We start from the raw sequence: 14,719 nt of genomic DNA, 5'->3' as shown, positions 1-14,719 counted from the left end.
TGCCTGGGGGAAGCTGGGATGTGCTGATGGTTTCACACCGCATTGCTAAGCCTGGCCTCTACTATTTCATTGTAATGACGACCACCTCCCAAGTGGGGGCAGTGAAAGAAAGAAACATATACATTCAAATATAAAAATGATTTCATAGTTTATAACAGGCAGTTAATAGTAAGGCATCCCAATTTATTCTTGTTTTATACAAAAAATAATTCAGATCTTAAAATCTGAAGATGAAAAATTTGTGCTTTAAAGAGAATTATGAAGCTCTGGAGGTTGTATAACTACCTCATCACTCACCCGCTTAATAACCATAGTTACGATTTCCAAAAGAAAATATACATCCAATTATTTCACTGACTGTTAAAGAACATAGTAGACTACAAAAGAGCTTGTTTGGGGTGGGAAAATGTCAATGTACAATGGAAAAGAACAAATTATAGTTACCAGGTCCTCACTCTATGTTTTAATATTAATATGTTGCTATGTTTTTGGGACACATTGTTTCAGAAAATTAGTCTCAGGTTTCCATATTTTATGAGATGATTTCATTAGCTATGGAATGTCTATTTTTGTTACTGCTAAGGGGAGCTCAAGAACTTCAAATCATAATTGAAATATTCCATTGATGTGGTTGCTTAGCAACAAACTTTTATATAAGTAGACTAATCATTTTACTTACAGTTTTGTTACTTTAAACTTTTTGACTTATTTTCAGCAGATCACCTCACTGTGAAATGTGTTTTTTCCTTCACAGCTTTAAATGCATATTTGTATCTGAGATGAATGTTTCATAGACCATAGCCAAAATTTGACTTCCTTTGAATTATCTCTATGAACAAGGTTGACTTGGGATCGTTGGAATTAAGGAAAATTTTGTGACTAGCAGGACTTTTTTTTTTTTTTAAATTCCAAAAACAACCTAAATAATGCTAGGGTTAACTTCGTTGTCTTCGTTGTCAATTCAAAATGACAGGCCATGGATCCCACATGTGCTTTCTTGCCACCTCCTCCTCATTGTCTGAGCCTTTCCACTCCCAATCACTCTCTGTCAGGAAAAAATAACTCTCAAATACTCACCATACTAACAATTATTTTCTTGGCAAGTTTCTAACAGTGTAATCGCAGAGTTTTTATACCTTATTTTTTTCAATCAGTGTGTAATTATTTTCATGTAGGTTTACAAGGAGCTGTGGGGGGTGGTTAGTGGACAGTGTATGAGCTCTGGAGTCATATGGGCTTGCTATAATGTTTACTCATTGGGTAACCTTAACTAAGTTAGTTAATGCCTCTGAGTCTTAGCTTCATCATTTACACAGGGCCATAGAAATACATCTTATAGGCAGGGCACAGTGGCTCACGCCTGTAATCCCAGCACTTTGGGAAGCTGAGACGGGCGGATCACTTGAAGTCAGGAGTTTGAGACCAGCCTGGCCAAGATGACAGAACCCTATCTCTACTAAAAATACAAAAATTAGTCAGGTGTGGTGGCGCATGCCTGTGATTCCAGCTACTCGGGAGGCTGAGGCAGGAGAATCACTTGAACCCGGGAGGCGGAGGTTGTAGTGGGCCGAGATGGTGCCACTGCACTCCGGTCTAGGTGATAGAGTGCGACTCTGTCTCAAAAACAAAAACAAAAAACAAACAAAAAACACAAAAAAGACAAAATACATCTTATAGAGCTATTGTGAGAATTAAGGATGATATACAAGGAATGCCATTTCTAGATGTAGGTGCTCAAGAAAGGGTAGGAGTGAAAACATGGCTAAAGTGTTGCTGAGATTATCCAGTTCAAGCTCCTGATAGACTGTTGTCCTGTGGACCAAACATGACCTATGGATAAATCCATTGCTGTTATACTTGCATTTACTGGTCAGCGTATCTTTCCCTACAAATACTTCCTAAACTATTACTCACCGTTGGTCACCATGGTGTGTTTGGTAGGATACAATTTTGTGTAAGATAACATTCCCTGCTCTAGTGTGGGTGCCTAGGTTTGGAGTAGAAAGAGATATTAAAGAATAAATGTAGCCACAAAAATAGTGTTACATATAATTTGTCAATAAAGGGAGATGAGGAATATTCCTAGAAATAAATATTCACTCTCTTTGATAGAGGAGACAGCATAAATTTTTATTCATTTAATTTATAGCTGCTTGGATGTATATGGTTGTATCACATAGGAAGTTTGTATTTGCACCAAATTCTTAAAGATTCTACTCACTTCACTCAATCCACATCATTCCTTTGTCTCCTAAACTGTTCTATTCAGTTCCATGGAAGTAAAATAACTCAGGTATTGTTTAATCACATTGAAGGCTCTCTGTAAACATGCCTATTGTCCACTGCTGTGGTGGAAAAAGCTTTGTAGCAAATAATCTTGGTTTGATACACCTTCTATTACTATTTATGAGGGCTCTGACAAGCCACTAACCATCCAATTGGGCCTGATTTTTTTCTTTGATCAAAGGGGTATAATAATACTCTCAATGTTGAAGGGAAAAGTAAAGGAGATAATGTGACAAAAATGCTGAGCACAGTGCTAGGTAAAGAGCAGATGATTACTTATGTCCTCCATCGTATATTCATCACATTACAGACTTATATTGAGAAGTTAGTATATGCTAGGTGTCATTTTTGTTGTAGAAATAAGGAAAGCATATATTCTGTCCTTGACAAATCTATACTTTAATAATGGAAGAACAGCATGTAAAAAAACAAATAATAGTAACAATACACACTATTTTTTAAAGCAGAATCTTATGGAGAAAGCAAGAAGAGGACCACATACTTCATGGCAGAGTCTGGAAAGGGCTCAAGAAAGAGAGAACATTGGGACTGCATATTAGAGGAGAAGCAGGAGCTTGCCATCTAAATAAAGGGATAAATGGGAAGGATTTGAATGATTGGAATTCAGAAGAGAAATACTAGGATTTCATACTCCATATTTCAATTTTTGAATGAAAACCTGTGCATTATTTTTTAACAGATTGTCCTTGTGAAAGGACGAATGAGAGATTTAGTATCCACTTATTAGCCCTGAAATCACACACTTTTAGGCATGGAACTCTATTCCAAGCATTGCTGGGAATGAGGTATTTGATAATATTATGTCAAGAGCATCACATTTATTACCTCCAGGAAATTACAGTGTCAGAGCTATAGACTTAATGCAGCTAATGTCTACAGAAAGTAAAAAATAATCATCAAATCCATGAATTAGGCACTTTTTATATTTCAATAATAATTTGTTTCAAGTCAGATACTCTGCCGTGTTTAAAGGCATTAATGGCCATAGCAAATTAAACTAGATTTAATTTTCTCTAACAGATACGAATTTCAGACATCTTTATCTTGTGGAGAAACTCAGACTCCATCCTTACTCTTAAGTGCTGACGCAGACTTAAAAATCTTATTTAATAGAAAGTTATTATCTACAGTTTTCTATGACTCTACCCCTGACTCATGAATTGCTAAGGCACTGTTTTCTAATATTTACAACTGACTGCTGATTTTGGTGCTTCTCCTGTATGTGGGAGTAGCTGATCAGGGGAAACTATGGTAGTTTGATTATTGCTTTTGTGTTTAAGATGTTAATTTATCTTCTTGGTTAATGTTATCCCAATTCCTGTGCCTGAACTAACACGTTTATTATTTTTAGCACCCTTATATTTACATCAAATTACTACCCACATGATGGTTTTTCATTAGGAAGCTTTAGCTTAAGATATAAATTTATCTTTTTCTAGTAGAGTTATTATATAATGCAAATGTTTAAGAAGGGTTTAAGTCTCATGAATGGATGACCTTAGTGTCAAAGATGTTGCTATTATGATCTGGTTTGCTGCAGAACTGAGATTGGGAGGCAGTAACATATTTCATGTTGTTTGGGGACTTACCCAGCTCTGGTGACAATGAGCTATGCAGGGAAGCCCCTTGATTTTCCATTTGCCAATGCTCCTAAGACAATATTTCAGAAAGAGTCTTCTTGAAAATTATCAACATATGTCATGTCTTGCAATTTTATGGTGCATAACTTCCCACAATGAATATCCTAGTAGATCACTTTGGTTCTATGCTCTGATATGTGTAGTACTTCCAGAAATCTGCTGGTGTAAGACTATTTTGCCAATTGATCCTTTGGTGTTATTTTTTAGTTGATTCTGTTCCTGTTACCTGGAGAACCTAAATTTCTGTCTGAAATCATCCTTAGTGTTTGCAAAGAAAACCCCTCTTTGGAGTTCTATCACTGTCTGCTCTTCTTTTTTTAATTGACAAACAAAATTGTATAAATGTATTGTGTAGAACATGATGTTTTTATATATGTATATGTTGTGGAATGGTTAAATCAAGCTAACTAGAATATGCATTACCTCATCTACTTATGGTTTTTGTTTTTTTTTTTTTTGAGACGGAGTCTTGCTCTGTCACCCAGGCTGGAGTGCAGTGGCGCGATCTCGGCTCACTGCAAGCTCCGCCTCCTGGGTTCACGCCATTCTCCTGCCTCAGCCTCCCGAGTAGCTGGGACTACAGGCGCCCGCCACCACGCCCGGCTAATTTTTAGTATTTTTAGTAGAGACGGGGTTTCACCGTGTTAGCCAGGATGGTCTCGATCTCCTGACCTCGTGATCCACCCGCCTCGGCCTCCCAAAGTGCTGGGATTACAGGCGTGAGCCACCGCGCCCGGCCTACTTATGGTTTTTTTTTGTGGTAAGAACACTTAAAATCTACTCTGTTAGCAATTTTTAAGTATATAATACTTTGTTATGAACTACCGTCATCATGATATGTAAAAGATCTCTTGAATTTATTCCTCCTATCTAACTGACATTTTGTATCCTTTGACCAATATCTCCCCAGTCTCCCAGACTCTGGTAACTACCATTCTAAACTCTGCTTCTAGGAGATTGACTTTACTCTTCTGTACATACTCACAATTCCAAAAAGGTAGGGGAAATGATTTCCATTTCTCTTTAGCTGTTCCTTTTTCTCAATCTTAGATTATGGTCACCACCACTGTCCCTATCTGCACCCCCATCCCAAGTGAAGTTACTGTTTTCTGTAGCTCTTCCTGGGGGTTCTATCCTGATATAAGACCAAAAACAAGATAAACAAAGGTGATAACTGATGTCAGGATGGTTAATTATAGGTAATCTTTCCTAAGTTCCTTAACATTGTTATTACTTCTATAAAAAGAAACAGAAACAAAAACATAAAACACACACACACACACACACAACTCGACACGTCTTGAATTTTCTGCAATACAGTAGGGTGATTAAAGGCAGAGGATGTGAAGTCTGGTTCAAGGTGGAGTCCTAAATATGCTTACTTACTAGTCCTGTGATCTTGGGAATCTCTGTGGTCCTCAGTTTTATCATTTTTCCAGAGCAGATGGAAGAATCAAATAAGATTAACACAGTGACTGGTTAAAACCTAGGTATTGATTAATGGTAGATATTAACCTAATAATATTTCTCTGGTTGACTTGATATGCTTGGCATATACACAGATTACATTTCAAAAATCCAAAAGGTTTTGAATTCTGAAATACACATGATCTCAAGGATTTCTTAAGAAAGCCTAAAATATGGCATCCATGCTGTTATTTCTTTTATTTTACTCAGAAGTTGCTCATTATTCATAATATGGCCCAGGATGCAAACAAAACAAAACAAAACAAACAAACAAACAAAAAAAACCCTTCTGTGGTTTACCCATGGTCTATTCTTGTATGAGATATTCTTCTCTGGCACAGTTTTCCCTCACAGAGACCCTGAGGGCATTTGAAGTAAGAATGATCCCCCACTACACTTTTGCTGGCATTCATGTCATAGGATTTTCACACAAATCCCTTAACAGAACAAAATAGAATTGTCATGAGTACAAAAAGTGACTTGTTCATGCTGCCAAAATTCTGATTTTTCAGTGTCCTTTGCTTCACTCGTGGTAATTGAAACGACAGAGTGTTTCCTGGTTTCCTTTCTGTACTGGCTTTTGCTGGGGAATCTTACGAATCAGGATTCTTGAACATGGGTATCACTTCCATTGCTTTCAGCAGTCACAGAAAACTGGTGTAATTTCAGCTGCCTTAAAACACGCCATGAAAACCAAATTTCCTTTCTTTTCTCTAGTTGCTGTTTTTCTCTCCTTCACCGCCTTCTCTGGGTCTTTCTCTTATATGTGTTGTTTCTGGTCTCCTTGGAAATACTTTATTCTGCTCATATGAACACTTCCTTCTCCGTGGCTCCTTCTGTGTCACATGCTGTCCACCCTTTTTTTAAATTTTAATTTTTCTTTCTTTCTTTCTTTCTTTCTTTCTTTCTTTCTTTCTTTCTTTCTTTCTTTCTTTCTTTCTTTTTTTTTTTTTTTTTTAAGACAGGGTCTTGCTCTGTCACCCAGGCTGGAGTGCACTGGGTGATATGATCACAGCACACTGAAGCCTCAAACTCCTGGGATCAAGCGATCCTTCTGTCTCAGTGTCCTTAATAGCTAAAACTGCAGGGGCATGCTACTGTGCACAGCTAACTTTTTAAAATTTTTGTAGAGACGGGGTCTCACTGTGTTGCCCAGGCTGGTCTTGAACTCCTGGGCTCAAGAAATCCTGTCTTGGCCTCCCAAAGTGCTGGGATTACCGGCCTGAGCCACTGCATCTGGGCTACCTTTGTTGTTAATGCTATCACTAAGTAGTTACCTTGCCATGTTTTTCTTTTCCCCACCTTTATTGAGGTATGATTGACAAATAAAAATTGCATATATTTAAGATGTCCAATGTGATGTTTTGATATACATATACATTGTGAGATGATAACCAGAATCAAGCTAATTAACATATTCATCACTTCACATAGTTACTATTTTGGAGAGTGTTGAGAACACTTCAGGTCCACTCTGTTGGCTAATTTCAAGTAGACAATACATCATTACTAACTATATTTATCATCCTGTACATTAGGTCCCCAGAACTTATGGTATCTTGTAACTGAAAGTTTGTACCTTACCATGTTTTAATATATGTCATGTGTATGGTTAAAAAGTCATTTTCTCCAGTCCTATAACCCTAATGGGAAGATGCATTAGTTATCTATTGCTGCATAACAAATTACTCCAATATTTAGTGACTTAAAATAATAAACCTTGTTGAGTGGTGCTGATTCAGGCTCTCTCATGAGGTTGCAGTCAAGATGTCAAGTTGGTCTGCGGTCGTTCGAAGGCTTGGCTGAGGCTGGAGTGTCTGCTCCAAGCTCACTCATGTGGCTGTTGGTCAGAGGCCCCAGTTCCTCCCCTTATGGGCCTCTCTGTGTGAGCTCCTTTGGCTTCCCCCCAGCCTGGCAACTGGGTTGAAAGGCCAAGCATTCTGAGTGACAGCACCAAACACAAGCCGTGTTGTATTTTACAAGCTATCCTTGCAAGCTGCACAATATCACGTCTATCACATTCTTTTGGTTCAAGGGGATAGAAGGCAGTCTGAATTTTAATGAGGAGTGGCAAGGTTCTGGAAGAGAATGTGGAAATATAAAAATATTGCTGTTGCAAAACTTTTAGAAACTATTATCTGCTACACTGAATTTTCTAAGTCATAGAGTACTCAGACCAGATAAGATCTCTAGAGATTCATCTAGGCCAGGACTGGAGCTAGAGACAAGGGACAGAGTGGAGTAAAGACCAGTATATAGCTTTTGATCAGCCTCTATGACATAAAGGTAAACAGTTTGGGCTTTTTTTCCAGTTGCATTTTAGCTACCATCTTTCTTGAATTCATTCCCATTTGATTAGGCTGGATGAAGACTTAGTAATTCAAAGTCAAGAATTGTATCTTGCTACTTGGTTTTCTTACTTCCCTGACCTGATTTCTCAGGGAGATAATTAGAAGTTCAATGCTGAGCTCATCATTCTTTATTACTCAGCTGGACTGGCCCAAAATGTACCTTCAAAAGTGATTTTTGCTGGATAAAGTGATGATTGGAAATGAATGATATGAGATCACACCATATTATTTTTTCCAAATTCTGATTTCTAAGTATTTGCAGAATAGAAGTTCATTATAGAAATAATGTTTATAAATAATATATTACATATAATATAATGTATAATTATATTACATATAAATAATGTATAATTGTATTATATATAAATCTATCACAAATGTGATACTTAAAAAAAATTATTGAAAGAAATAGCCCCTCTCTAATCTTACTCTTTTCCTCTCAACTTAGAGCTAGATGCAAAGTGTCTTTTAATCAATTCTGTCATGAAATGAAAAGCTCTCTCGGGATCATTGGGGTTCTGTGCTTTCAGTGTGCCTGATTAAGTGGAATTCTAGAAGAGGAGGTTTGATTTTTATGTAGAGGACAAGGCAAGTGAAGGACTAGAAAGACTCCATATCCCTGTCCTATTAATCAGCCTGTCTCATTAGGCTGTCTATATTGCTAGTAATTAATCCTGTCCTTGATTGACAAAAGCTGCACTATCACTTCTTTATACATTTTTTGCTACCCATCAGATACTTCATTCAAAACTCGCAGTAATTTATTCTGTGCATAAGTAATTCACTTTTGTATAAAGCATCCCATAACAAGTTACCAATAACCACTTGGGTTTTAAGCTATACAGGGAATGTGTGTAGCAAGTTAATGTATATATTATTATATATATTAATATTATATGTAACATATATATACACATTATTTCTGTAATGAACTATTCTGCAAATACTTAGAAATCAGAATTTGGAAAAAATAATATGATGCAATCTCATATCATTCATTTCCAATCATCACTTTATCCAGCAAAAATCACTTTTGAAGGTAAATTTTGGGCCAGTCCAGCTGAGTAATAAAGAATGATGAGTTCAACATTGAACTTCTAATTATCTCCCTGAGAAATGAGGTCAGAGAAGTAAGAAAACCAAGTAGGAAGATACAATTCTTGACTTTGAATTACCATGTCTTCATCCAGCCTGGTATGTATATTATAGTATATATTTATATACAATATAATATAATATAATATAACCAGGAAGAAAAACAAATGGGAGGATGAAAGGAAGATCCCCTCATGCAGGAATATTGAAAACTTAACCATTTAGAAACTTACTTTTTTTTTTTTTTTTTTTGAGACGGAATCTGGCTCTGTCACCAGGCTGGAGTGCAGTGCTGCAATCTTGGCTCGCTGCAACCTCTGCCTCCCGGGTTCAAGTGATTCTCTTGCCTCAGTCTCCTGAGTAGCTGGGACTACAGGCACAGGCCACCATGCCTAGTTAATTTTTGTATTTTTTGTAGAGATGGGGTTTCACCATGTTGGCCAGGATGGTCTTGATCTCTTGACCTTGTGATCTGCCTGCCTTGGCCTCCCAAAGTGCTGGGATTACAGACATGAGCCACTGTGCCTGGCCGCTAATTTTTTACTTAAGAATACCTAAAAATGTGGTTAAAAAGTCACTCTCCTGAGAGGTTCATTACTTTGGAACATCACTTTCTGTGGCTTGTGTATAATTGCTATTGCTTGATATTGAACCATTTCTCTGCTGCAGCCTGCTCTACAAAGGCTGTCTTCATATTTCTGTCTTTCAAGGGCCCTATGGAAATGAAACCGCCCACCACCTTGTGAAACCTGGTCTTCACTCAATTCCTGGATCCACCTTCCTTTTGTCCCTTTCAGGATAGTTTCTTCTTTCCATTTCATAGGGTATGTTCTGTGCTTTAGCCCATATTATCTTTTTCTTTATTCTTTGGAGCAATGCAACATTTATTGAGTATATGCTATGCACCATGACTGACAGAGATGAAAGAAACTGTCTCTGCATTCAAGAAACTAACATGGTTGGGATAATAAGCTTTCTCTTGAAGATGCAAGTATCTATGTTTGGGTTATAGAAGAATCAGTTTTTCAAATATTATACATGCTCTTAATCCCATTACTTTCTATATTATCATCATCATGATCATGATCATGATCATCATCACACCCACACCTTACAATTCTATGCTACTTTCAGAATTCTGAAAGAAGACTTTTTCCTATTATCTCATTTGATTCTATGCCAGTTGTTTGTTCTATATTTTCCTTTCTATATTATAGATTAATAAACTAAAACTTATAAAGTACCTCACAAAATTGTAACCTGAAAAGTATATTCTGGAGCTGAGATTAGAATCCATATTCCCTGATGCTTATCTATGTCCTCTTTCCACTAAACCACACTTTTTCACTTAATGATTATCTAAGATCAATGCATTAAAATGGAGGAAATTGGTACTGGATAAAGGAGGAAATAATTTTGGATCTTGGCACAACATTAGAGATTCCAACAGTTCTGAGTGGAGGGTTCTGTGTTGTTTATGACTGTGTAAGGACAATGGTATCTGGTGGTACAGAATTCAGGTAACAGGGTCAACTTTATCTATTAAAAATGTTTCTTAGGATCAAGCCTGTGACTCAAAGGCAAGAAGGAAAGCTTTCTCATTTCTACCTCTTTTTATTTTTTAACTTAACTGTAATGTTTTCTGCTCCTAGATCCTCAATCTAGGAGGCCACCACTCTCTGTAGTTTTAATTTTCTTTTATATATAGGTTAAATAAACCCTTGTAGATCAATACAAGAACACAAACGCCATGTGTGATCTTGCTCCTAAGAAAAAAATTCATTTTGAGTTTTCAATGATCCATTCTCAAGGGGAATTTTCTCTCTTTCCTTGGTAAACAGATCTTGTTCTTAATTTATGACTCAACTTACACATTCGAGGCAGACTTTTGAAAAAATTTCTTTGTTTGCTGATTGGATTCTTAACTTCTGATATTCTGTCTTTTATTGTGGTTCTCCCCCGTAACAGAAAGTTTTAGGCATAAGAAGTAATTATGGTGGGGCTACCAGTGCTCTCCACCAAGTATTTCAGGTTTTCTCCTTGCCCACATTTCAACACTGCACTTCTATGCTCCTTTGAAGTTTGCTGTGATCACATGATTTATTTAGAACAGTGAAATAGGAACTTAAAATACCCAACAAAAAAACCCACAAATAATCCCATTAAAAAGTGGACAAAATAGACTTTACCACTACATAATATATGCATGTAAGAAGCCTGCACTTATACCCCCGAATATATAAAAATTAAAAAAATAAATAAAACATTATGCTAAGTGAAAGAAGCCAGTCACAAAGGACCATATTGTATAATTTTTTATATGAAATGTTTGGAATAGGCAGATCTATAGAGACAAAAAATAGATTACTGATTGCCTAAGGATAAAAGGATGGGAGAATTGGCGGGGACAACAATTAAGAATTGGAAGGGAGGGTAATAAAAATGGCCTAAAATTGCCTGTGGTGATGGATACATAATTCTTAATATTTTTAAAGCCATTAAATTGTATACTTTAAATGGGTGAATTGTATGGTATGTGAATTATATCTCAATAAAGTTATTTTTTAAAAAATGGGTAAAGGACATGAATAGACTTTTTTTCAAAAGAAGACATACGAATGGCCAATAAGCACATGAAAATAAGCTCACCATTAATCATCAGAGAAATGCAAATTAAAACCACAGTGAAATATCATTTTATACCAGTCAGAATGGCTTTTATTAAAAAGACAAAAAATAACAGATGTTGGTAAGGATGTGGAGGAAAGGGAACTCTTATACACTGTTGGTGGGAATGTAGATTAGTACAATCTCTATGGAAAATAGTATGGAGATTTCTCAAAGAATTAAAAATAGAATTACTATTTTTATTTGATCCAGCAATCCCACTGATGGGTATGTATCTAAAGGAAAAGAAATCATTATACTGAAAACATAACAGCAGCTCTATGCTTATAGCAGCACTATTCACAATAGCAAAGATATGGAATCAACTTGTGTCCATCAATGAATGATTGGATAAAGAAAAATGTATATCATTATTTATGACACAATAGAAGACTATTTATTCATAAATAAGAATGAAATCATGTCTTTTTCAGCAGCATGGGTAGAACTGGAGGCCATTGTTCTAAGTGAAACAAGTCAGGCACAAAGACAAATACCACGTGTTCTCATTCATAAGTGGGTATTAAATAAGATGTACACATGAACATAGAGTGTGGAATGATAGACAGTGGAGGGTGTGGAAGGGTGAGAGGGTAGGAGGGGAGTGGATGATGTGAAATTACTGAATGGGTACAATATATGTTACTTGGGTGATGGATGCACTAAAAGCCCTAACTTCACCATCATGCAATCTATGGATGCAACAAAATTCCACTTGTATCTTATGAATATAAATAAACAGATAAGTAAATAAGAAAAAAAAGAAGTCGTGAGTTCTGGGTAGAAGTCTCGAGAGCTCATCTCTGATTCTTCATGCTGTGTTGCTCTATCAGTCTGACCAACAAAGCTCTGGCTTGATGGCTGCTCCATCAGCCCCCACTGCCAATGTGCAATGGACATGCAACATGAAGAACAGCTCTTGCTGTGTTAAGCCACTGACATGTTTAACGTATTTCTTACTACAACATAAGACAGCTTCTATGTCTTACCTAAACTCTAAAATCAACTAAAGAAGCAATGCTGTATGGTCAGTTAAAAATAGGCAGGAGAGGCTGGGCGTGGTGGCTCACACCTGTAATCCCAGCACTTTGGGAGGCCGAGGTGGGCAGATCACCTGAGGTCAGGAGTTCGAGACCAGCCTGGCCAACATGGTGAAACCCTGTCTCTGCTAAAAATACAAAAATTAGCTGGGTGTGGTGGCACACACCTGTAGTCTCAGCTACTCAGGAGGCCGAAGCAAGAGAATCGCTTGAAACTGGGAAGCAGAGGTTGCAGTGAGCTGAGATCGTGCCACTACACTACAGCCTAGGTGACAGAGTGAGACTCTGTCTCAAAAAAAAAAAAAAAAGGCAGGAGAAAGGACGACTGCCTTGCTATTTTGTTGTGTGTCAATCAACATGAACACAGATGTGAATGTTTCCCTTTAAAATAATAGTGTGAGAGTGCTTCATTTTGTTTGCAATTTGAAGATATTGTGTCAATTCACCAAACTGCTCTTTCTAGAGACTTTAAAAATTGACTTCCTACAGGGCTCTAATCTCTGTACTGTTAAATACTGGTGTGCTGACTTGGAGTACAGGTAACACTGTGTAATCATAGAGAGTTATACTAAGGAATTCCTATCACCCTTCACCTTCCCTCCTTTATTTTTGCTCCTATTTTCTGACCACGCAAACATAAAGGCAGTAATTAGATCACAGAAAGGAAATGTTGATTAATCACCACAGTTAAAGATTCATGACTTCTACATGAATATTAGCCACATCCAATTCCAGTGATTTAAAAGGAGAAAACTCTGTCATTGTCAATCATCAAATGTCAAATGTCTAAAATTACTTGATGTTACGAGTTTTTGAGTTTAATGGGAATCTTTCACCTTTTCTTTAACCTCTATTTTGAGAAGAAGCAATAAAAAAAATTTAAAAGTGAGGACTATATTTACATTGTGGCTTTGCCATTTTCTAGATTTTTTTTACTTCGGACAAATTATTTAAACTCTTTGAACCTCAGTGTTCTCATCTGTGCAGATGATGCTCACTTCAGAGAAGATGACGCACATACAACGCATTAAACCTAGTGCCGCCACATAGCAGACATGAAAATCACTGTTTCCTTTTTCTTTTCTTCAGCTCAATATTTATTTTGTTATTATTTAGATTACATTTTAGAGTAAAAAGATCAAAAAAAGTCAAACTATAATGACTATTGATTTTATATTGTTAATATATTTTATGCTAATATATATTTAAAATTTCTTTTACATTTCCAGATTTCAGACTGTGCCAATCTTTTGAGCACAAGGAAAATAGCAAACACCACCAAAGCAAATTAAATGTAAGAGGATAAATTGTTTTCCATGCAAAAGTATAATATCGATAAATGCAAAGTTTTTATTCCTGTAAGACCCGTTTGTTTTATAACAATTATTCATAAGGCTCTATGCAATACTGGCAGAGTAATGAGTCCATTTCTGTGGAAATATACTCATTTCTATTCAGCATGCTGTTCCCAAAGGAATTATGAATTGCTTTCCTAGTTTGAAAATACAATTCACGAATCTCAAGGAAAACACATATAAGGAGTCAATAACTAACAGTTTACCTTTAGATATCTAGACAACTGATAAAATGGTTTGAAAAAAACTTAAAAATGAAATAAAAATGAAAATGGAAATTACTGTTATCTGTGGCTATCCCTGAAATTCCCACAGTCTCTTAGTAAGAAACCCTTCCTGGGATGGAGATAAAAGTGAAGCTTGGGAGGTTGCAGTGGGAATCTGGACAACCATTGTGAAGCTGCTATTGACCATTCAGGTGTATAGTCTTTGTCTTCTGACCAGTCTCATGTTTTCATGGGAAATTAATGACAGGAGTAATTCAGGGGGACCAAAAGGGGAATGCCAATGATTCTGGAGTATTATGTGCAGCCCCAGGGTTTGCAATCTGTTGGCCTGTAGACAGTTTGCACTTCTCAGACTTGTATACATTTTCTAACTTCTCACTGACTCAATCACTCCTTGTCTTGCACACCGTTGCTACTACACTCGCTTAGACTATTTGGCTCAAGGATGGGATATTTGAGTTGAAAACCCATCTTCTCCTTTTCTCTTCTGTTACAGTGGAGGAAATGTCTCTCTTCCTATGGATGGCCCCCCTCTGCCCTTGTCTTCTGGACCCCACCTCCTTTCTACCA

The 14,719-nt window shown here is 36.7% G+C and overlaps 1 pseudogene; it reads left to right on the top strand.

Annotated features, from left to right (window-relative positions):
- LOC129524817 (syncytin-2-like) overlaps positions 1-14,719 on the top strand; it is a 297,355-nt pseudogene extending 282,636 nt beyond the window's left edge.

This window comes from Gorilla gorilla, chromosome 8, assembly GCF_029281585.2.
Source record: "Gorilla gorilla gorilla isolate KB3781 chromosome 8, NHGRI_mGorGor1-v2.1_pri, whole genome shotgun sequence".
Classification (NCBI taxonomy): domain Eukaryota; kingdom Metazoa; phylum Chordata; class Mammalia; order Primates; family Hominidae; genus Gorilla; species Gorilla gorilla.
The sequence above is the reverse complement of the archived record's forward strand: the minus strand, read 5'-3'. Positions and strand labels throughout refer to the sequence as shown.